The 25,927-nt window shown below is 39.8% G+C and overlaps 1 pseudogene across 1 annotated transcript; it reads left to right on the forward strand.

Annotated features, from left to right (window-relative positions):
* Positions 1–18,875: 18,875 nt before the first annotated feature.
* On the forward strand, positions 18,876–19,768 carry LOC147626439 (germin-like protein 8-6 pseudogene; annotated as a pseudogene). The gene has a single exon (XR_015268657.1). The product of XR_015268657.1 is annotated as a germin-like protein 8-6 pseudogene (transcript).
* Positions 19,769–25,927: the final 6,159 nt, after the last annotated feature.

Raw genomic sequence — 25,927 nt, forward strand, 5'->3', positions numbered from 1 at the left:
TCTTGCTACTTTGCAACATCTTGTCTCACATGACATGGTTACAGGTCTACCAAAGCTTCAGGAACCTTGCCATCACATTTGTTCTTCTTGTGCTCAAGGAAAGCAACATCGGTCTTCTTTTCCAGAGGAGGCTACTCATAGGGCCACATGCATACTTGAGCTTATTCATGCTGATCTTGCAGGACCTATGGAAGTACAATCGCTTGGTGGATCCAAGTATTATGTGCTTATTGTGGATGATGATATATGCATTCTTGTGCTTTATGTTGATGATTTGACACTCACTGGCTCTAATTTGGACCTACTCAAATGGGTTCAAACTCAACTCACAACATCATTTGCCATGACTGATCTTGGACTACTCCACTATTTTCTTGGTTTAGAAGTGTGGCAATTTGCTTCTGGCATCTTTCTTTGTCAAAAGAAGTATACTTTAAGGTTGCTTGCGAAATATGGCATGCATGATTGTGCATCACTCACTTGTCCCATGGATCCTAATTCCAAATTATCCAAAGATGATGATTCTCCTGAGGTTGATTCTATAGAGTATCGCCAACTTATTGGTTCTCTACTTTATTTGGTTAACACTCAGCCAGATCTCTCCTATGCTATGAGTATTCTTAGCCAATTCTCTTCACAGCCTCGTCGATCTCATTGGCAGACAGCTTTGAGGGTTCTTCGATATCTTCATGGAACACTTGAGTATGGCATTTCTTTGCAGGTGGAGATACTTATTGGTTACTCAGATTCTGATTGGGCAGGGTGTATTGATACTAGGCGTTCCATGTCAGGCTATTGTTTTATGCTTGGTAGAGGACTTGTTTCTTGGAAATGTCAAAAGCACATAATACTTGGATCCACCAAGCGATTGTACTTCCATAGGTGCTGCAAGATCGGCATGAATAAGCTCAAGTATGCGTGTGGCCCTATGAGTAGCCTCCTCTCAAAAAGAAGCCCGATGTTGCTTTCCTTAAGCACAAGAAGAACACATGTGATGGCAAGGTTTCTGAAGCTTTGGTAGACCTGTAACCATGTCATGTAAGACAAGATGTTGCAAAGTAGCAAGAGGAACATGGCCAAAGTGGAAATGCTGTAAGATCCCTCTGCCCCCTCCACGCACCAGATTCCCGGTAGCTGACAGCGGAAGCAGCCCCCTCATGCGCGGGGCAGGGTTTCTCACTCGGGGCCTTGCCCACGAATGTCCAGACACAAGACTAGGCTGGTGGTCACTCCAAAAACCAAAACCGGGAAAAATTCCCATGCCTGGAAAGCGGGGATGATTCCACCTTTTTGAATTTTTCTTAACGAGTTTTCTAATGAGATCAAAATCTAAACTATCCTCCACCTGAATAAACCAGATCGAAGGAAACTATCACTGATATAATTTGATCATCTGAGCAATTCAACGCTTTTTTTCTAATCAAGATTAGGCACAGCCGTTGATCCACTCAATCGAGAAATTTATCAGGGAATTAATTATCTACTCAAATCCTAGCGTAATCCTAAGATTTTTCAGTTTGATTATTAAAAATCCACTGATTCCAGCCTAATCCCATCCGGCCCATGGGTTAGCCACCACCTTGCCACTGGAATCGGTAGATTTAAACAAGTACTCACCCACTCATAATTGAAATGCCTTTCTTAACTTTAGCTTTAGAAAACAGATACGCACACACTCCTCTTTAAAACTTTAATATAAAAAAAACAATCCATTGACAAACAATTTACTGGTTACACATATCATACTTCAAAATTTCCATTGAGTCTTTGTTTCTCACAAAACAGTATCACTCTGGACTCTCCGTTGAGACCAGCGAGTCAACAACGAGATCCAGTGATAGACAATGATCTTATTGGAGATCGCGAAGAAGACATACCATGGTACACACGATTCATTACACAAAGAGGTGCTCTAATTCTATTTCTCGAGATAAAGCAGCTAAGAAGTCAAAAAAATCGGCATGAAATTTTGAAATTCCTGGGTGAATGACCACAGAGTAGAACGTGCTGAACAAGCCCTAGTCTTATCAGAATCATGGCCAAGGAAATATTTTGCTTGAGCCTCTGACACTGACTGGTACTGATGTTAATACACCGTCCTCCACAGAACCACAAATACCGACGTCGCTCAAGAGGATCAGGAAAGTAAAGACTCTCAAAATGGCGAGCGAGTCTCACTCTGCTCATTCGGGTCGTAGCAGAGTTGATGAGGTGATCAAACGCAAAAGCTATCATATCCTGACTCTAAGAGAGACTCTGAGAGAGTCCAGGAATTGCAGATAGGTTTGGAGTGTCCATCTATAAATTTCCAATTCAATTTATAAGTTTTCAATTTTTGAAGTTCATTCACATAGTATTAACAAGTGAAAAACATATCTTTCCCAGATTTCTATTAAAAAAATTTAGGCAATTTCTGCTCTGACACCAACTGTAAGATCCCTCTGCCCCCTCCGCGCACTGGATTCCCAGTAGAGCTGACAGTGAAAGTAGCCCCCTCATGCGCGGGGCAGGGTTTCTCACTCGTCGGGGCCTCGCCCACGAATGTCCGGGCACGAGACTAGGCTCATGGTCACTCCAAAAACCAAAACCGAGAAAAATTCCCATGCCCGGAAAGCGAGGACGATTCCACCCTTTTGAATTTTTCTTAACGAGTTTTCTAACGAGATCAAAATCTAAACTTTCCTCCACTTGAATAAACCAGATAGAAGGAAACTATCACTCATATAATTTGATCATCTGAGCAATTCAACGCTTTTTTCCTAATCAAGATTAGACACAACCATTGATCCACTCAATCGAGAAATTTATCAGGGAATTAACTATCTACTCGAATCCTAGCGTAATCCTAAGATTTTTCACTTTGATTATTAAAACTCCACTGATTCGAGCCTAACCCCATCCGGCCCATGGGTTAGCCACCACCCTGCCACCACTGGAATCGGTAGATCCAAACAAGTACTCACCCATCCATAATTGAAATGCCTTTCTTAACTTTAGCTTTAGAAAACAGATACGCACACACTCCTCTTTAAAACGTTAATATATATAAAAAAACAATCCATTGACAAACAATTTACTGGTTACACATATCATACTTCAAAATTTCCATTGGGTCTTTGTTTCTCACAAAACAGTATCACTCTGGACTCTCCGTTGAGACCAGCGAGTCAACAATGAGATCTAGTGATAGAATACAATAACATTGGTCTATCATACAATATCTTCCTCGATATTTGTATGGGTGTCCTCGGCACCGCGAGCCCGTGCATCGCCTGGTCAGAACCCTCCAAGATCCTCCTTAGGTGTCCTGGCACTTCACTCAGGGACCGCTTCGTCGGTCCTCGCCCATCGTACCAGAAGCGCACCATTTTAACCATACTGAGGCTGGTCAAGACCTCGGCAGGCTTTGCCGCGTGAGCTGTCCCTCAAACACTCCCCGCCAGCTGTTGCAACCGAACTTCCCTTAGATAAACATATATGCCAAATTCTCCCTCCAGCATTCTGGCGTAAGACAGTCTTTTAAGAAAACAGGGTTTCTATGCAAGTTTATAGTTTTGATTTTATTTGAATACCATGAATAAATCTTAAATCCATATCCCAATACTTCTAGATCTAGGTCTGAATTCCAAACAGAATTCCTCGAATTCTGTTAACTTGATCCTCAGATCAGAATCAAAAGTCTTAACTAGTTTCAGATTCGGTGAGTGTTTTGAGCGCATTTTTTCTGAACTGATCACATTGTCATTGACGAAGGAATTAGATCTTGGTCAATAGTCTGAATCAGAGTTTGGGTCTGAAAAGGTTCTTCCTAAACTATCTTTCTCGAAAGGTACTATTTCAATTTCTCTTTTTCTAAATTTCGTTCAACGAATATTTGCTTACAGATTTCTAAAACATGGATTTCTTAAGAGGAATAAAATAATCATTTATCTCGATCTCCGACTTCGATAGTTTAATTGAATTTTCTCATTACCATCTTAGTGAATATGAAATGGTAGAATTTCCTCTCACATATTATCTATCTATTCATTTTTCTAATTTTTACGAAAATTAACAGAAGATTAAAGAGAACCCTTATTTAATTATAAAGATTCTATATGCATCTAATTATGCATAAAATCCAATTCTGATGAAAGTCACACTTTTATCATCATAAAAATCATTGATGATGAAAATCACTCTTTTAACATGAAAGAATTTCTTTTATGTATATATTTATGCATACAAATCATTTATGATGAAAATCACTCTTTTAATAAAAAAAAATCTTTTATGCACCCATTTATGATTAAAATTTATTTATGATGAAAATCACACTTTTAATATCAAAAAATATCTTTTATGCATAAAAATTATTTATGATGATAATCACACTTTTATAATAAAAAAATAATCTTTTATGCATACTTTTATGCATAAAAATCAAATATGATAAAAGTAACACTTTTATAATAAAAAAATACCCTTTTATGCATACTTCTATGCATGAAAATCAAATATGATAAAAGTAACACTTTTATAATTAAAAATAATATTCTTTTATGCATAAAAATCAAATATGATAAAAGTAACACTTTTATAATAAAAATAATAATCTTTTATGCATACTTCTTTGCATGAAAATCAAATATGATAAAAGTAACACTTTTATAATAAAATAATAATAATCTTTTATGCATACTTATATGTATGAAAATCAAATATGATAAAAATAACACTTTTATAATAATCTTTTATGCATACTTCTATGCATGAGAATCAAATATGATAAAAGTAACACTTTTATAATAAAAAATGATCTTTTATGCATACTTCTATGCATGAATATCAAATATGATAAAAGTAACACTTTTATAAATAAAAAAATAATCTTTTATGCATACTTCTATGCATGAAAATAAAATATGATAAAAGTAACACTTTTATAATTAAAAAAATAATCTTTTATGCATAAAAATCAATTATAATGAAAGTAATACTGGAGAGACGGAAGACTCTTTATACTTGTAGCAAGAGTAGCATGATCCGTGTGTAGCTCAATCCAATGGGATTTGCATCCCTTTCGGAGCTAGGGATTCAACCCGTACCGGTGCACGGAAGCTTATCCACGAATGGAGAAAATGCTATGAACACCACTACCTTGACATAGACTTTACACACAAGCTCAATCTTGCCATAGCTCATTCACTCATCCACTCATTCACTCAATCTTGCCATAGCTCATTCACTCATCATCCCACTCATTCATGCATCCAATACAAGAAGACGGCTAAGCTAATGCACACACAAGCTCAAAGCACACTTCATTCTCAAGCACTTACTTCCCTAGCATGCACACAAACCTTGAAGCTTAATGGAACTTGAAATAAACATGCATTCTCATTCACTACTCAAGCAATGCCTTGCCCATGGATAAGCTACAAGCTATGGAGAAGCTTAAGCTTGAATCCACTACCACACAAAGCCTAATAGAGAATCCACAAGCATCAACAAAGAAGCATGCACACTAGAGAATAGAGATGAGAAGAGAGAAAAACATCATCTCATTGCATTGAATTAGGAGAGCATTGCTCATACAATAGTGTAGATGGGGAGAGAGAAGAGCTTGCACCTCTATGAACAACAGGGAGAGCTAGTCTCAAGAGAGCTCAAGCATGAGTTTAGCCCAATGTGTATGTGAGCTCTCAAATGAGCCACTATTTATACTAAAACTCCTAAAACTCCCAAAACTTCCCATGTGGGATTATTCTCAAGCCCACTCCCACACTCACCTATAACTTGGAACTCTTGTCACCTACAACTTGGAACTCTCTACAAGAGCCCTAAATAAGAATGTCAAGTCTCTTGTTTTCCTGCTTCCATCTTTGAATGTCAAGTCTCTTGTTTTCCTGCTTCCATCTTTGTGTTGCATCCTTGCATTGATCACCACTCGTCATGCAACATTTCCTCCTTCCTATTTTGCGCACGTCCTCGAGGGCGTAGATGCCAAGGAAGAGTAGAATCTCTAGTGTGTACCTGTAAGCAAAATGATAGGTGGTTTGTGTGTTTCGATTTTTTATTTTTTTATTTTTGAAAGAAAAAGTACTGACAGACAATAACAAAACAAGCAATTTTACTGAATAAGACATGGCAATAAACGTCCAATTAGCTAGAGGAAGGAAACATTGAAGCAGTGTAGAGATTGAATAGGTTTGTTCAAGCCTTAAAAATTACTACCTGTAGCTAACTAAAGTAAAGAATGTTTTATGCCAAATGTATTGTTCTTTTCCTAGAAGGCAAAAGACAACAGTTAATCGAGGAACTATCAAGTAGTATACCTAGCCTATGCTAAGTCAAAGATGTTGGTTCAACACTATTAAATCTAACATAATTATGTAGTGGCAGACTCTTGATTTTGCTTAGTGTTAAGGTTTAATATTTTAAGCACAACAGCGACCATCCTGGATTAGACAAGCATTTCTCTTGGTGCCTTTCTGTCTCTTTTTTTTTGGGGGGGGGATAGGGCTCTCTTCAAGAGTATGTTTGCGCACCCGCGGTATGGCTATTCCTCTCACTACACAAGGCATTAGTCTGGGAAAGGTATAGACCTCCCTCGCCTACCATGAATAACAAGGCAATAGGCCACAAGCATATACACTTTTCTTTTATTTTTGTCATGCCAATTTTTGTTATGGAAGGTTTATTAGATTGTCCCTAAGCAATGTCCTAGTAAGAGCAAGATATCCACTGACCGTCCTATGATTAATTTAGTCTCTTTGTCCTAGGTCTGGAACTCTACCTTTAGCACAAAACACTAATTACTTTGTATTGCTAAACGGGTAAAAACAATTACAGTCAAACTTACACTATCAAGTCTAAAGCTACTAAAATGCTATCCCTAATCTAGACCAAAGAAGATGCATATTGCCATGCTTAGTAAAGTGAAATTTATAAACAATCAAGCAACAAGAAAAATACAGAAAACATTAGAGATTGGCATGAGTTCACCTGTTTCTGTTAAAGCGCTGGTTGGTGAAGAATTGTTTGCACTTCATTATATGACTGTCAGTTGGCGGAACTGAAGCGAAAGATGTAGTTTGGTGCTTGTATCTGTTTTATTCCGACAAAACAAACTAAATAGAAAGAAAATTAAAAAGACAAAAAATAAAAAACACTGGTGCTAAACACCGGATGTGGCCGAGGGGAAAAACCCAATGGGAAAAAGTGCCCTGGCTTCTAGTTCTTATTAAGAGAGTACAAGTGCTAGTCTTGCACTGGGGGTGGATGTATGTCTACATTCTCAGGTGGATGGACATCAATAGCTTCAGGATGTAAAGATAACCCAGAACGTAATCCTACCCATGGAGTAGATGGCAAGGGAAGAAGTGCATCTTCACTAACATATGGTATGGGCACAGTAGGAAGGCTAAGGAGGCACCTATGGTTTTGAAACCGTTCTAAAGACTCACTCACATTGAGCCAAAACTGACATGTAGATTCATGGGGAAGAAGAACTTACAAAATGGGAGGGGTTAGCAAACGAAGGGTGTCCTCGCGCCATGTTTGAGCTCTTTCCTCTTTCGGGAGTCTTTGTTGGTTGGGTCCACGTTGCGGCATCATAATTGCCCAGAGATTATGTCGTTGAGGTGTGACCCCCATGATTTACTGCATCATACCAGTGCCATAGCGACGGAAGTATGTGTGACACTGCCAACATATATGGGAAGCATTCCCCAATACCATACGAGCACCGTCGCGGCAGTGTGGAAACGGATGATGTTGCTGGTAGTATAACTCCACAAATTGTCTTCCACAGCAATCCTCACCCACTGGGCCATAAAAATATTGGGAGTGCGTCTGAAAAGGTGCAATGCTGTAGCCCCCTTGATGGTCAGGGTGAGTGCTATCTAGGTCCAAAGATGGACTACATGTGTCCAGCCAAGTCTCCATTTGGTTATTCTACACAACACATAAGGAAGTGTTCAAATTTATTATTATTATTATTTAATGCAAGTTGAACGAAGGATGCTAATATGTACAAGCATGACGGAATTAGAGCTAATAGATTCAATAGATGAATTGCCAAAAAGTAGCTTTCGTAGCATGATAGCTCTTTCAAGAATGAGTTTGCTTTTGGATGTAGCATTAGGCAAATTGTTTTTGGGGTGTTGACGTATGGCACAGGTTCCTTTTTGTTGGACTCTTTTTGGTACCCATTTCAGAGTACGTGCAAGAGATTGAAGTTTAGTCGGAGGTGAGATTTTAGCGATAGGCATAGGAAATGCATTGGGATAAATAGGAGGAGGTGTGAATGGAGATGTTTGAACACTTCTGAGCTTTGGCAACCATATGGCAGCTGTGTTCTTGCCATCCCATTAGGCTTTCCAAATTTTCTTGGGGCTTCAGAGTGCCCAACTCTAACACCTATGCCTGTAGATTTATGATTGGTAATGTAATTTGATTAGGAAAAGAGTAGAATACCGACGACATTCCAAATAGTTGGAGTTATAGGAAGAATGCTCTTTCCTTGATAGTCAGGGAGTCTACTTGTGTAGGAGCCTGATTGAAAGTTGTCGGCTTTGTAAGACAAACTTTGACATTGCTTGTGTTTTGAGAAAAAGACTCTGAACTTGATTCTGTTGCAATATCCTCCTTTTGATGTGTTGCCTCTGAGATAGAAGTGAGTAAAGGTGCCCACTTGCCTTTTTCTTCCCATGTCAGTTTGGAGTATCCCTTCCTGTTCGAGACCTTCTGATGATGTCCGATTGACACGTCAGCTTGTGTTTCCACCTGGACTCTTTCAGGCTTGGTAAGGCGTGGTTTCCAGTATTGATTTGGTTTCTGTAAGTAAGGTGGTATTGACTGCTTTTGTTCTTGAGTAGATTCAGGAACATAATTATGTTTTGCTGCAGTTGTCTCTGCATCCTTCTTTGGTAGCCACAAGGTAGTAGCCCTCATAGTAGCCTTGTGCTTGCAGAACCTTCTTTGGGATCCACCGTTGTTGAGTGGTCTTGTTGGAGGTGGAACTGTTGGTTTTGGTGAGCCTCCTCTTTAGCTTTGTATGGATGTTCCTTGGCAGCGTTGGGTCTTGGCTTGCGAGCTGCTTTAGGTAACCAGATTTGAATTCTAAGTGCGTCCCCCCTTCCGTAGCCTTGTGCATATAAGAGAGATGTTGGCACATGCCATCCTTGAGTATTGTCATTGTCATTCTTCACCCAAATCATTGGATCTTTTGAGGTTGTCTCTATCACAGTAGTGATGGTTTCCACCTTTTGAAAAGATGGGAGTGCCGAAGCACTTGATCCTATAAGGTGAGTAGAATTTACCAACAAGGTGTATTGTCGTGAGTTCCAGTCCATACCGCATCTGGTGGTTCTAATCCATGATCTGCCTAGAACAACATCCACCACTGCTTGGCTCTTGTTAGCAACATAAAAAGTCACGTGCATAGATTGATCCTAAATAGACATATTAATACAGCACTTGCCTAGGGCTGGGGTTTCATCACCAGAGAAACTCTGGAAATTCAATGATGCATTGGTGAGCAATGGTTGGCCTAATGATGTCCACGCTTCATAAGACAAAACATTGCAGTCGGCTCCCGAATCTATAAGTGCAGACACTGCAAAGATTGCTCTTTGAGTAGGGATCCTTACATCAATATGAAAGGGATCTACAAAGTCTTCATCATCATTCAAGTGGATGGCCATGATAGCTGCCTTGTGGCGCTCTCGTGCTAGTGCTACTCTAGCCTTAGCTTCTTCTTTTGCTTGACTTTGTAACAAAGCTTGAGCTTTTTTACGTGTCTAACTAGCATGTATGCGTATCAGCATATCATCTGTTAGAGGTTCTTCATGGCGCTTCAAGCAGCTACCATTGATGAAGTTAGTCATTGGCTCTCCGTCTAAGGTTTCCAACCTTACTGCACCACTAGCACTAAGCTCGTTGATCACAAATGAACCAAGTCCTCGCATTTTCAGCTTGTGTTTTTGTTTCTTCAATGTGTAAAGCAACACTAAATCAGCTCTCCTGAGGCGACCTTTCTTCACATGCGTATCATGCCAGTGCTTTTGGCGTCGTTTTTCAACATACATGCCAATGACTGCCAATAGCCTGTCTTCATCTAGCCTCTCCAATTCATCGATCCGTGAAGAGAATTCATGATCCGTCCACTCAAGTTATTTTGCAACTCGAAGTGTAGGTACAATAAATTCTATCGGAAGGATAGCGTCCAATCCAAAAACTAGATTGAAAGGTATCGTGCCTATGGATGTTTTGTAAGCAATTCAGTAAGCCCATAGAACTGAGTGAAGTTTTTGTTCCCAATCTGTTCTATGTCCCTCAGCAATCTTTGTAAGCGCAGTGCAAAGAGTCTTGTTTGTGCTCTCAGCTTGACCATTTGCTTGCAGGGTGATAAGGCGCTGACCTCTTATGGATGACCATAAAGTCTTCCAAAAGAAAGGTAATTGATAAAATGCACACCTTGGTCACTCACAATCTCAATAGGTAAACCGTAGCGTGTAAACACATGTTCGTATAAAAACTTTGCAGTGGTCCTAGCATCGTTTTTTACTGTGGCTTTTGCTTCTACCCACTTCGTAAGATAATATGTGGATACAATGATATACTCAGCATGTGTATGGCGTGCTGGTGGTTTAATCGGTCCCACAAAATCAATTCCCCATTTGGCAAAAGCTCTAACCCCCATAATTGGTCTCAATGATGGCATGTCCTCATACTTGGTAGGAGGTTTGGCTCTTTGACATTGATCACATCGTTTGACATACTCTGTTGCATCATGAAAAAGCATAGGCCACCATAGTCCTGACCAGAGTATAAGTTTGGCAGTTGTTTCTCCACAGAAATGTCCACCCCCAACTCCTGAATGTGCATGAGTCAATATGCTAAGGTAGTCACTCTCACAAACACAAGTCCATAGGTTTCCATGTTTGCCCCTTTTGTACAGCTGGCCTTCAATTATCTGAAAACTCGCTGCTTCTACGTCTATGGCTCTCTTTCTATGCCTAGGCATCTTATCGTCCGTATGACCCTGCGTCAAATACTTCACAATGTACGAACTCCAATTGGGTGTTGTTGAAATATAAAATAGAGTCACATGAGGAATGGGTTTCCTTTGTTGAAAAATTTTACAATTTCGTACGTACTCTTCTGTATCAGCATGAAGTGTTGGCCACCAATATCCTTCCCACAAAACTCTTTTAACCGTATCCTTTCCAGAGACATGTCTGCCTCCTAAGCTCACGTGTACATATGAGATAATCTCATCATATTGAGATCAGGGTCAGGGCATAGACGAAGTATTCCATCTTTTCCTAATTTATACAATCGTCCAGAAAGAAGCTTATAAGGAGCACAATGCTCTAAGGTCATTATCTTTTCATTGGTGGAACTAATGGAGTTAACAAATCCTATCATTAAAACTTGAATGATGGGTTCTGCCCATCTTGGTGCTGTCTCAACCAAGAATAGAGTAGCGTCAGGAATATCATCATCTATACCAATGGGTGCTTCTCCTGAAGTTATCCTGGAAAGATGATCATTGATGCATTTTTCCCTTCTTAACCGCTACTTCAAATTCAAATTCAAGTAGAATAACAAACTAGCGTACAATCCTTCTAGTTGCACATGGCTTGTTCACAAGGTAAAGCAAAGCTTGATGATCTACGAAGAATGTAAATTTGTTGGCCAAAAGGTAATGCCGAAACTTCTTCACAGCATAGATCATAGCTAAGCCTTCTCTTTCCGTGGTGGTGTAATTCTTTTCAGCACTATTCAACTGGCGGCTAGCATATGAGACTGGAAAGTCCATTTTGTTCTCGCCTGGTTGAGCTAAAATACAGCCAATTGCAAAAGCCGAAGCGTCTATATGTACGTGGAGTAAATTATCCCAATCCGGCGACCTGAGAATAGGTGCCATCACTAATGCTTTCTTCAGCTTTTCAAAGGCTTCTTCACAATCCTCTGTCCATTCAAATATAACAAGGAGTGCGTACAATGGCCGTAATATTTCAGCGTACATGTAGATAAATCTACGATAGTAGCCGCAATGACCCATGAAAACTTGTACCCCTTTTGCATTGTAAGGTCTAGGTAGCTATCTTTTCCGCATCCATGGATATACCATTCCTAGACACAATGTGGCCTAGAATCTTCCCTTGCCTAACCATAAACTTGCATTTATCAGGCTTAAGGCATATGCGATACACTCTGCATTTCTCAAAGATTTTTTTGAGATGCTCTATGTGTTCTTCTCTGTTTATAGAATGCACACACAAGTCATCCATGAATATTTCAAGAAATAATCGCAGGTATTCTTTGAACGCATGGCTCATCAATCTCTGAAAGGTGGCTGGAGCATTAGTCAAACCAAAAGGCATGACTCTTTATGCAAACACTCCCCATTCTGTAGCAAATGCGGTTTTGTGTTGATCCTTGGGATCAATAGATACCTAGTTGTAGCCCGAAAATCCATCAAGAAAACTGTATGCCTTCTTACCAGCTACCCTCTCCAATACATGATCAGTGAGTGGAAGCGGATAGTGGTCCTTAACAGTAGCAGCATTTACTTTCTTTAGATTGACACATACTCGTAGTTTTCCATTCTTCTTAGGTACTACCACAATCGGTGAAACCCATTCTGTATGTTCAATCTCATAAATAAATTCAGCCCGCTAACAGCTTGTCAATCTCTTCTTTGATCTTTTTGGCAAAATTATCGTTATACGTGTAAGGACGCTACTTAGACGGCTTGGCATCCTCTCGCATGGGAATTGTATGTTGGCAGATCTTTGGATCTACCCCCTTAAGGTCTTTGTAACTCCAAGCAAATATATCTCGATACTCTCTCAGAGTAGAGATTAGCAATTCTTCCTCCGCTTGGGTTAAGTCTGTGGGCAATCCACACATTACGTGGCTCTTCGCTTGGTTCTGCCAGGTCTATTTTCTTGGCGTCCTCAGGGCCATTATAGGAAACGCCTGGTTCCTCAGGTTTCTGTTGAATAGGTTGTTGCAAGACTATTTTCCAATCTTGTATGGTGAATTTCTTGAAGTTTGAGGGGATATTTGTGGTATCCTCTTCTTCCTTTGAGTCATCACTCATGGAAGACCATGCTGCTTTTAGCATTCTCTTCCTTTCTTGCACTAGAGCTTTACGCTCCACTCACATCATGGTGCTTTGTTCAGTCTTGATTGAATGCACTGAAGCCTTAGATTTTAGCTTCCGTTTCCTTTTCCTCTTCTTCTTTGGGTTGTCACTCTCCTTCTCGTTTAGCTTTTGCACTAATTGAAAGCCGTATCTCCATTTCATCTCGTCTTTGATGCAATCATCAGCTCCCAAGTAGTACAAGTACTTGTTCTTCCCTACAAATGTTGGAGGTGGAATAAAGTCCTCTTTATCCACATCTTCTCTTTCTTTTTGTTGTTGTTGTCTCTTTTCCTTGACTTCTTGTTTGCGAAACTTTTGGTGACTCTTGCAAAACTTACGTTTCGGTTTGTCACTAGGAATACTCAGCAAGACCTCTCTGCCCTTTAACAACAATCTTATCTTCTCTAACTCTGATTCAGGGACTATGGCATCGTCATCAGAATCCTTCCCATCAGAGGATTCTAAGCATCTATCCTCATCTCCTTCATCAGCTGAGCTGTACTCAAGAGGGGATACTTCCTCTACAGATACCATATCTCCTAGCAATAATGATTTGTTTTCTTCATACCTAGGGGCTTCTTGAGGTTCCTTTGCATAGATCGGTTTTAGCATTCTTACAGGAACAATGTCATACCATCTGGATCACAGAACTGTGTTTGCTATAGGGATATATGCCTCATCCATCACACTTCTGTCTATGGTAACATTTCCAGGTTGCAAGTCTCGACAAGATGCTCCACAGATCCATAGATCAGCTCTTCCTTCAGACATAGTTGCTCCTGATGCTTCTAAAGAAGCGGAATCAAACTCATCCACCATAGGAGAGTGCGTCACATCTTGATAAAGCATGGTTTTTCAGATTCACCCTCGTGGTTACATTCTCATGTCTGAGGTACAAGTAATTGTAACCCCAGTCTTGAATCATTTTGAAATGGTGCGTGAATGGCCTTCCTAGGATCACTTCGTAATTTGTGTTCTTGCCAAAGTCTACAATAGCAAAGGTATGTCCGTACTCAATGCCACATGACTTGACTATAACGTTCTCAAGCAATCCTATGGGACTCTCTAGATTTCCGTCTGCCCATTGCAAACTCATCCTTGTACTTCTAATTGCAGGTTTTTCCCACATTTCCCATATAGTTTTTGTTGCTATACTCACCCCTGCTCCGCTATCTAGAATAGCTATAGATTCAGTCTTGTTGATCTCCACAGGAAGCGTAGTATTTCCTTCGTCGTCTTCACAATGCTTGCCAACTTTGTTCACAAGAACCGGAATTGTTTGCTTAAGCATTAGCCCAGAAGCCTTTGCCTTCAACAACTCCTTAACCTGAATGTTCTGGTTCCACAATCCTTGCTCAGTTAATTGTGTAGCCACTTCTCCCCACAATCTTGGCCTAAGCTTTAATAACTCTGCGAGTGGAATGATACACGTAACTGGTGCCGACATTAAAGCTTGCAAACTCCCTATGTCTCGTTCCTGATGAGGTTGTCGTGTCATTGATGGTACTCGCATGATTTGGCTATGTGCTTCATACAGTCCTAAATATGAGGGCAGTGTCTTGCATGTGAGCTTGTTGCTCCAAGCTGAGACAACAATCTGAGCATCATCTGGTAGAGATAAAGCATCTAATTCTTGAACCCTTTGATTCGAGAATTCTACTATAGAAAACGGTGGTGACTTGTCAGAAGATGCTAGATCCTCAACTTGTTTTTGCACCGCTTCCCACATCTCCCTTGCTACTGCTTCCTCTATTTCAGGAATTTCATCTCCAAAATCCGCGGTAGTCAATGGTTTTGACTCGTCTGCATTGGTATGAGGTAAATCATCGCTTTCAGGAATTTCTGGGAAATGTAGAGATACAACTTCACTTCCCTTTTCCATGCTTGGCATGGCTTCTGGTATCGTCTCTAAGTTAGGCTTGAGAGAAGCAGGTCCTCTTGCGTACATAGGTGGTGGGCCATCTATTAGAGTGTGAGTATCCCTAATCAACTGTTTATGGATAGCCAAGTTGATTGTCTCTTCACGAGGGTTGGGATATTCTTGCAGCTTCTTAGTAGGCAGCTCGGTCAGAGCTGTGATCCTACTATTATACGCTTGAAGCGCTGCATCTAAAGGCTCGTACACCTTGTCCACAAGGACTGATCCTCTTGAGCTTTCCTCAGACTCGAATGCTTTTCCCTTTTGCTCATTTTGAGTTTTCTCTCCGATTTGTTTCGTTTTCAACATTCCTTCTAGTTCTTTTGGGATAGAGTTTCCTCCATCAGAGCTCTTCTGCTCCTTCGACTTCTTACTCCCATTGCTACGTTGTTTACGTCAAGTTGATTTCTTTCTCTCTTTTCCATCTTTGGATAGAACCTTAATCTCAGAGGGTTTCTCAACTACCTCTTTGACATTCTTTCGCGCTTGGGCTCTAGTCACTACTCTTAGCGACACTAGTTCGTTCTCCTCCTCAGATGTCGTGGGTGATGGAATCACTTCAATATAGTTGAGGGGCGCTTTAGCTTTTTGTGCTGCCGGATCCACAGGCTTCAACAAGCAATCCTTTGGTAGATGGTCAATGCTACACCCTTGGCAAAACCTCTCTATAGGTGGAAACGTAGATGTTGTGCCTATGTTAGCTAAGAGGGGTCGTTTCTTGTTTGGACATTCTCTCGCCCAATGTGGTCCACCACATTCGTAGCATGGTCCTGTTTATTACGTGGGGTATAGTCTCTTTGTAGGATATGGTCCTGGATAACCTTGAGTCTTGGTTGGCTGAGATCCTATAAGCATCAAAGAGCTTGGGTCTCCATTAAAGTCATGAACTAGGCTTGGTCTGGTTGGGTTCTCAAATTAGGGTTTGACAAGAGGATGCTCCATTTCGATGTAGTATGGTTGAGAGCTAACCATCTCCATACCTAATTCAGGATTCTCATATTCCACATATCTAAAGGAAGCTGTGCCAGGTGGAGGAGGTTGAGCTCCTAGCACCGGCCGTGCTTGCTCTTGAGTAACTAAGGTTCTCTCATGGTTCACAACTTGCTGTCTAGGTGCAGAGTTGGCTGCTTGTTCCCTTTGTATCCTTGCAATGTGATTGCAGTCGGAAGTCACATGTGTGTAGTTCCATTTACAAAGCTGGCACCACTTCTTTGTTAGTTGATTGTCAACCAATGGTGAGAAGGTTGGGCACTGCTCGGTTTTATGGCTACCTCCACATCCTCCACAGACGTAGGGGCCTATAGGTACAGTATGCATGTATGATGGTTGGGGTCGGTAGGAAGGTCTATAGTATTGCCCCATCTTTTTCAATACTATCTCGGCAATATGATCTGGATTAACTAATGGCACACTAGAGTCAGAGCCCTTCCCAGAGCTACGTTTATCCTTTGGATGACTATCTTGGTTTCCCATGCCAGTCATGTCAAAGTTGTCATCGTAATCCATGGCATCCATGCAACACTCATTGAAGATGACATGCTTCCTTTGCGTACAAGTGAGCGTGAAGCGTCTTGTTTTGTAAGCCTTCCAGGAAGATAGAAATTAATCTTCCTTGGCTTGGATTCTCATCGTCAGGGCATCGATTGATGTACTGCTTTAGCCTATTTACACAATCTCGCACAGATTCTTGATCTTTTTGCTTAAAAGCGTAAATTTGAGCTACCGCATTGTGCTTAATTCCCATTCTTGAAAACGCAGCTATAAAGCTTTTTTCCAGCCCATCGAAAGATCGCTTTGCCTCAGGCTCTAAATTCTGAAACCATGATAAAGACTTACTCTCTAGCATCAAGCCAAATCCTTTGATTTGCGTATGCGTATCCGTGACTTGCTCCGCATGTATAGCTTGCTTAAAAGCTGCTATATGGTCATATGGGTCACCGGATCCGTCATACTTCTTGACAAGCTTTTGCAGTGCAGATGGTCTCACTTTTCTAGAATATTCATCGTCATGTCTCCTATATGAGTCTTGGCCTCTAACTCTAGGCTCTTCAAATGTCAGTTCACTTGGTCTATGGGGTTCTCTTGGAGGTACATATCCACTTGCTCGTGGTCTTTCTTCTCCCCTAGATTCTCTAATAGCCCCAGGTCTCCTCGTAGGATCAATCGTTGGAAAGACTGGTCCTTTAGCAGTTGTTCGCATGGAAGGTGCTGGTCGAGCCATACTTGGGGTTCTAGCCCATGGTGGTGCTAGTGTTTCTCCTCGAAAGGCAGATTCATCTGGACGTGATATATTGTGTTGCAACATGTCAAATATGATACTCCATGCAACATCTGTCACTCAAATAATTATTTTTCTGAGTTTTGGAGATAGGGCGAGAGTCACATGTGATGTTTTGCACTTTCACTTGTCCCCCATTCTAACGACGACATGTACTCTTTCACTAAACTAAATAATTACAAACTTAGTTTTTTTTAAAATTAAAACTCATCTTGTACACAAAGCAAGGTAGACCAATGGATTTTTTCTCTTATATAATCTTCTTTAGGCTACCAAGGATGAAATCTAGGTTAACTTAGTCACCTTACCACGTTAAAGTCAAGAGACAAAGGAGTGAGTGCATTTATGAGCCTTAATCTTCTCTTGTATGTCTAAATCAATATGTTTTTCATTTAGGATTTCTCCATTGGGATAACTTATATTTTATCTAAGGCCAATCCCCTCTAGTCTCCATAAACATGACTTTTTGATTGGGATAACATGTATTTTAACTAAGGCCCTTCCCCATCATCAACACGATTAATGATAGAGTGTAATATTTATATAGCTACGAATTTTAAACATCAAGAAACATAAGTGATAAATGATATAGAGATCATTGGCGCCAATTATGCCTCAATAATATGCATTCCCAAATTTTGATGCAATTGCATAAAGAATCCCATAAATTACACTACACAAGGAGAGAATCTTTACATAAAACATGTCTTTTGTTGACTCTCGGGCATACACAAAGAAAGAAAGGAAGGACGTTGGGTATTCCTCACGTACTACCACATCCTCTCTCTCTCTCACACACACACACACACACTCACACTCTAGCTTGTCTCACCCCCTACTAGTGCATCCATCTCTCTCTCTCTCTCTCTCAACGAATCCAATAGAAAAAGGTTCATCGTAGAAAAAGAAGGCAAGCCACAATTCACACCCATGTAGTCTCAACCGTAGAAAAAGGTTCATCGTAGAAAAAGAAGGCATTAGGTTGAAATCTAATCTTACTGCCACGTCTGTCTCTCTGACGCACAAAACGTGCGTGAGAAAACAAGGAAAGAGCGTAGGTTTGTGTCACCCCTACAGGCTATTAGCACATCCAAGGCGAGACACAATTCACACTCGTGTGGTCCCAACTTCCAACCACCACTAGCACATCCAAGATAAAGGAAGGCGAGACACAATTCACACTCGTGTGGTCCCAACTTCCAACCACCACTAGCTTTGCAATGCGGCCCAGCGTAGAATTTGAAGGCCGCAGTACCCATCTAGTGCTAGGGAAACTTCTGCTTCGGAAGAAGAGTGCTGCGTGACTCTTTCTTGGAGCGGATAAGAATCGTGCCGCGGATGTCCGGTGACATAGGAGAGAACACCAGTGCCCAGTCATCGATCATCACAAGGTTCTCGAATGCGGATGTCAACATTGGTTTGACACGGGCGGAAACGTCGACTGCGTGCATGCACATGGACTCCTTCTTGGAGCGGATAAGAATCGTTCTTTCCAGAGGCGGACGTCGTCGTGCATAAATACCACAGGCGCATGAGGATCGGAGTACGTAGTGCCCTATAATCTCCAATACCCAGCGCTCACAGCTTTCCCTCCTGATCGCATCATCGCATTCCCCACAACACTCCACAAACCATGGCAGCCGCCAGCAGCAGCTTGCTTCTATTGGCAGTGATGCTGTCTCCGCTCATACTAGACGTCAGGGCCGCGGATGAAGACCCTCTGCAGGACTTCTGTGTGGCGGATAACACCAGCATGATCACCCTCAACGGGTTCACCTGCAAGCCAGCCATTGATGTGCAGGCCGCGGACTTCAAGTTCACGATGCTTGAGCATCGCTCCAAGCCTATGAAAGGGCTGGGCGTCTCCGTCAACCTGGCCAGTGCAGCCAACTTCTTTGCTCTCAACACGCAGGGCCTGTCCATCGCCCGCATCGACTTCGACCCTAAGGGATTAAACCCGCCCCACGTGCATCCTCGCGCCACCGAGGTGCTCTTCCTGGCCGAGGGCACGCTCAAGGTGGGCTTCGTCACCGCCACGCCCAACAATACCCTATTTGAGCAGATCCTTGCCCCCGGAGATCTCTTTGTCTTCCCTCGCGGCCTTGTGCACTTCCAGCTCAACCCGGACAAGGACCACTCCGCCCTCGCCATCTCCGCCCTCAATAGCCAGAACCCGGGCACCTCGCAGCTCGCCGCTGCTCTTTTCGACGCCTCCCCACCCCTCCCCGAGGAGGTCCTAGAGACAGCCTTCGGCATCGACAAGGGTGAGGTGGAAAGCCTTATTGCCAGCGTCGGCAAAACCCTTTCTTAGACTGTCACAAGTGCACACTAGTGACACGCCGCCTCACGTGAATAAACTACATTTGGCATTTCAATAATTGACATTACGTGATTGACAAAAATATTAAATGGGCTCACAAATTATGAATGTTGGCAATTGTGTTTAAAATTTGATTATCACATCTTTAGAATATGATCTTACTTGCTAATTGACAGTATAATCTTGGTCGCATCATCTATTAACCTAATGTATATATATACCTTAGATTTTATTGGCCCCTAATAATCTTGGTTGCATCATCTATTAACCTAATGTATATATATACCTTAGATTTTATTGGTCCCTAGCCCCCGACTTATGTTCCTTGTGCCCTCCTCTCTCGCTTTAGCTACACCTCACCTCAACCTCTAAGGCTTCCTTTACACATATCTCCCTCCTTATTAGTATGTTTCTCTATGTGTGCTCTCTTGTAAGGACTTCTCTTGTTTGTACTCTCACTAAAATCTATGGCTTAAACCCTCCCATCCATGTATCATAAGAAAAGTCCACACAAAAACCCTCCAACTTGTGCACACTAGTGAATAAACTACATTCTGCCAACCTATAGACACTCTCATGAATAAACTACAAGTGCCCTGAAGTCCTCCTTATAACATTGTTTCCTAGCATAATTGGCTAAAAAAATCTCACTTGTGTAACTAGGTTTTAAAATTTGCTTAATATCGCATTTTTTCACAATATATTCTGACTTGCTAACTAAGAATAGTATGAACTTAGTAACATCAATTATTAACCTAAGGTGTAGATCATGGACTTACTCTTATACCCACCCCCACCCTCCTCACTCATCTACTACAAAATCATGTTCCTTGTGTCTCCTCTCCATCCTACTCTTTGCCTCAATTGCACTACACCTGAACCTCTTAGGCCTCCTCTACACATTACCCTCCTAACCAGTCTCTTTAGTGCATGCCCTCATCTAAATAGTTTCATGATGTGAGGCCTCCTTTTCTCTTTCTACTGCCACTAAAATCATCGAGGCATACGAGAAAACTCCATCACTAGAACCCTTTTACTTTGTAAGTTTGTCACTCTAGTGAATGAACCACACATTGACAACTTATACACACTATCGCCACCATGGACAACGTAGAAGTGGCATGAATGTGGTATGAATTCCTTTTGAATAATGAACTACTTTTAGAAAATGACATTGTTCTCTTATATATTTGTTTAAAACTACGTGGGTTGACAATATCAACCTTCTTGTTGATTGTGTAACTAGGTCTTAAAACGTTTTACATAATTAGTTAAAAACTACGTTGGTTGACAATATCAACCTTGTCGATTGTGTAACTAGGTCTTAAAAGTTTTTAATTGCATTTTTTGAATTATGATCTTACTTGATAATTGAGAGTATTATCAACTTGGTTAATTCAATTATTGACCTAATGTGTAGACCTCTAGAATGTATCGAAATCTTATGCTCTTATGCAAAAAGATCTCATGTATAATTTGTATGCTAACTACAAAATAGATATAAGATCTACTTCAACTTTGTATTCTTGAAGAAGTACATAAAAATACAATTCCACGTCATATTATGAATTAGGAATCGAAGAGACTATTCAAGCTGAGGTAAACATGTTCAAACCTTCTACACTTGATGGAGCTATTTCTTTAGCCCATGATGTAGAACACAAAAGAGTTTTGCACAAAACCTCTTGACAATTCAATGCTTTTTCATCCAACAGTTCACAAACCTCACATTTCACTAAAAATAGATAACCAATGCCGCATCATTATGGTACTCCTATTGGGCCACGTTCTTTTAACAATTTTAATACAAATAAAAAGCCTTGGGTAACACCTAGCAATACACACATAAATCCCACTCAGAATGTGAATACTATTAGGGTGGATGATTAGTAAGCTTGTACACTTTGGACCAGTAGAAATAGTAGTTTTTGGGTTGTGGTTTGCAACTTCGAAATGAACTTTGAATTGAAAAAAAAATGAAAATATTTTAAAAACTAAGAAATTAAAATTTACCCAACTGAAAAGGTAGTGGGGGGGATAACTCAAAGTGTTAGGGTAATTATTATTTTTTGTATGCTTTCTCTATGAGCACTGTCTCATTCGAAAAACTAAGAGTCAGAAGATCTCTTCTCACTTCCTCTCCCCCACTTATAGCTTCTTCAGAACATTTCTTCATCTTCGACGATGGTGGCTGACTCGAAGGGCAACGACATAGACACAAAGGCGGCCCTTCTCTCTCTCTCTCTCTCTCTCTCTCTCTCTCTCTCTCTCTCTCTCTCTCTCTCTCTCTCTCTCTCTCTCTCTCTCTCATCGCTCATCAACCTGCCAATCGAGCTCCATAGATGTTGGTGGTCTTAAGCTCAATATACGAGAGATAAGGAGAGTGTGTTTTCTTATCTAACCAATGTTTTTTGCATGCCAAAAGCGAGCACCCCACCACGTTTTGCCACCCAAAGTTAGCGACAGAGCTATTGAAAGAATTTTGTAGGACTTCAGAGGATTTTTCTAGAGTGTATAGTCTCAATCTTGAGGGGTAGGATGCAAGGCGTCTAACTCCCAATGAGGTGCCACCAAAGCATTGGCTAAGAGTGTTTTCAAAGCTCCCCGAGAAAGACAAGAAGGTGATTTGCGAAGGGCAAAGCAGGAGCACTACCTAACCTTGTATACATTATATAAACAAGCTTACCAGACTACACTCTCAAACTATTCTGTGGGCCTTCAATTTGCCTAAGACTATGTCTGCCAGGTCTACATTGGTTTTGTGAAGTGGGACATATTTGCTGTGAGCAGGTTGTTAAGAAGACAAGTGTCAATGGTAATTGCATTAAAAAAAGAACTCAGTGGATGTGCGAGGCAGGTGTACAATCAATGTCATCTATGAGTTGTGGTGTAACACTATCTCAGGACGCATGCACTTTGTTGGCACAAGGTAGCCTATATGAGGCAAAGGTGGAGGCCTCAGGTCAAGTGCAGACATTGGTGGATGACATTCTAATGAATACCGAGTGCAACAAAGAAATTGCATTACTGGCTCTTTGTACAATGACAGCGAAGGTAGAGGAGGCAAAGTGTAGCTTGCATCACATATTAAAGGTGCAATTGAATACCACACCATGATGCGTCCATCAAATAACATGCCCTCTGCTGATGCATAAGAACAAGCAGAGCGACAGCTACAAGATAAACGTTGTGTCACTAGAGAAGCTTTAGAAAAAGAAAAGGTAGGTATATGTGTTTTCTACATATGAATAAAGCCCAATGGCTAATTTTCAAGGGTCTTCAAAAACATTTGTCTATTTTGCAAAAACCATCTGTCAAAATATTCGCCCAAATTCTCCCAATTTTTGGGGGTTATGGATAAAGATTCGCCAAAAATACACTAGAAACTACCATTTTGTGTTAAAAAATTGAAACATTCGTCCCAAATTCTATACTCATAGTTTTATGAGGAAGATATATTCGCCAACCCATCTACACTTAAACATTCTTGAAGGTGTCTTATTTTTTACCCTAGTTAATTACCTCTTTGTCTATGTTTATAGGCTAATTTAAACACAAGAATGAGGCTGTGGAGAAAGCAGGTGCTAGTAGAGCTTTCATGATGGGTGTGAGGTTAGAGAACTCTAGCACGATGGTCATTCAACAACCACCAAAGATTCTTCTACATGAGGATAGTATGCTAATTGTGATGGAAAGTTGCCCAGGATGTGGCATGGGGTTTGGAGAGCGGATCACTATATTTTGGTTTGTTTATATTACCTTGCAAGCATGCGTACCATGCGTTTTGCTACTCTTATCTATGTGTCAAAGGCAAGTGCATTGTAGTTGGTTGTAGCAGCCTATAAGATTCCTCTTCAGCCTGAATAATGAATAAGCCTTACTTCAATCCCTTGTAATCACTCCTAATTTCTGAATACAAGAAAGTATTATTTTTCCTTGTTTTTATCTAGAGAGTGGTAATTCAATATTATGATATTTTTGGATAAACAAATTCTCCTAATATCAAAAATATGTTTCCCTGAAGTAGAAATTCAAAATAAATTTTCCAAGGTGCATTAGGAATCAATTTAAAATGATTTAAAAGACCTTAGCCTAAGGGTCAAGATTTTCTAAAAATTTTAGATTATTGTCCAATTAAGGTTCCTATGGGCCAATAAGATTAATCCAAGTGTTGAGAGGATATAAATCTAATGAATAAAAGAAAATACCCAAAAATGAGTAAATGCCCACATAAGATGAAGAGTTGACTAAGTACAAGGTTTATGAGTTAAAAACTACGAGATATTACTAAAAAAATGAGATATTTTGGTATAATGATACATTTTTGACACCTTGGTAGTATTTAAGGAGGTGCCTATTTCACACATGTGAATGAGTTTTTAATTTAAAAACATTAAGATATTTTTATCTCTCCTCTCTCCTGGATCAAACTAGATCAAAATGGGAGCTAAACTGGTCTAAATCTTGTCCAAATTCAGCCAAAGTGAACATGGAAAATTCTAGAACTTAGTTGGACTCAGTTAGTGACCTCCTTCACCTATAAATAGACCCTCATTCTTTTGTATTCTCATCTGTGAACTAGACCATGCCAGTATTACATTAAAATAAGCATATTTTCTATTATCCCCTAAAAATCCTCTACAATTTGGAGAGATTGGAGTTTCTCTCTCTCTTCAACCTTCCTTGGAGCTTTCCTCTCAACATACTAACCAATTAATTGGTTGGGGGCTTCTTCTAAGAATAGAGAAGCAAGCAAATCAAGAGGTAAGATGTGATTTTATGGTTTTTTTCTCTAATATTCTAAATGTTTTCACTTAACCACTCTCAAGCTTGAGAAGTATTCAAATGAATGGTTTTTCAATGCAAATGAAGCTCTCTAATGAATTCTAATAATTAATCACAAAAAGATTATCTTTATGCTTAATTTAGGATGTTTTTTTAAGTATATCTCTCTCTCCCCCAAAGAATGGTCATTCCTATGACCAATTCTCTATTCAAATGATGCTTCTCATGGAGCAATTCTTAATTCTAAAATCAAACTATATGCTAGTTAAGCTAGAGGCTAAAGAAATGGCTTTTTAATGCTTTTATGTTACATGATGAACTTATGATCTAGATACACAAATTAGATTTAGATATATTGATAGTTAATCTATCATAATTTTATTACTAAGTTGAGCTATGGTAAATTTTTTAGAAATTAACACACAAGCCATTTTTATGCATAATGTGAAAAGAGGACTTCCTACCATATTCTAGGATTAGTCATCCTCCTATGCTAAAAGAATAATTCTCATCATATCCATGGAAAATTAATTTTTAATGTTTATGCATAAACAATTAATTAGAGAAAAAGATGAATTTTTAGTAATTTTATTTTTATGATCAAAGATGAATTCCCATGATAATGGAGATCCATGTATTTTCAATGGAGAAAGAGAAAAATAGGTATATTAAAATAATAAATATTTTTATTTAAAATTAAAGAGAAATTTTAGATAAATTATTTTTATGCATGAATAAATTTAAATGATGAAAGAGGAATTCCCATCATATTTGGAATTCAATCATTTAAATGAAAAAAGTGGAATTCTTGTCATATTTAAATTAATGGATATTTTTATTTAAGTTTTAAGAGAAATTTAGTTAAAATTATTTTATGCATGAATAAATTTAAATAATGAAAGAAGAATTTCCATCGTATTTCTTGGTATATTTGGAATAATACATATTTTTATTTAAATTGAAGAGGAGTTTTAGATAAATTCATTTTATGATAAAAGAGGAATTCCCATGACAATTGGAACCTAATCCTTAAATGAGGAAAAGATGAATTTTAAGATTATTTAAAAAAATGGATAATTGTATTTAATTAAAAGAAGAATTTTTATGATATTCAAGTAAATACGGATTTGAATCAATTTTTGGTGTCAAAAGATGAGTCCTAGAGGGATGGAGTTGATGTTAAGGGAGAGTGTTGAGATTTCGAGATCAACCCGAGCTGACACTTATGATATGCCTAGGTGACCGTCTCCACCACTTACATCACTTGCGTGTTTGGTAGGATGCTGACATGATAGATCTTCGCCGGTGATTCTACAGCTAGACTACACTAGGTATACTAGTTCGCTACCACTAAGTTATGGCATACTTATCTTACCAACTCATTCACTTAGCATGTTCACATTATGGACCGCATGTACATAGTACTTTAGTACTTATGTTGTATTTCCCTTATCTCTTGGTAGAACTCTTTTTGAGAAGAAA

The sequence above is a fragment of the Cibotium barometz genome, chromosome 22 (genome assembly GCF_041138505.1).
Source record: "Cibotium barometz isolate CiBa-2024 chromosome 22, ASM4113850v1, whole genome shotgun sequence".
In the NCBI taxonomy this organism is placed as follows: Eukaryota; Viridiplantae; Streptophyta; class Polypodiopsida; order Cyatheales; family Cibotiaceae; genus Cibotium; species Cibotium barometz.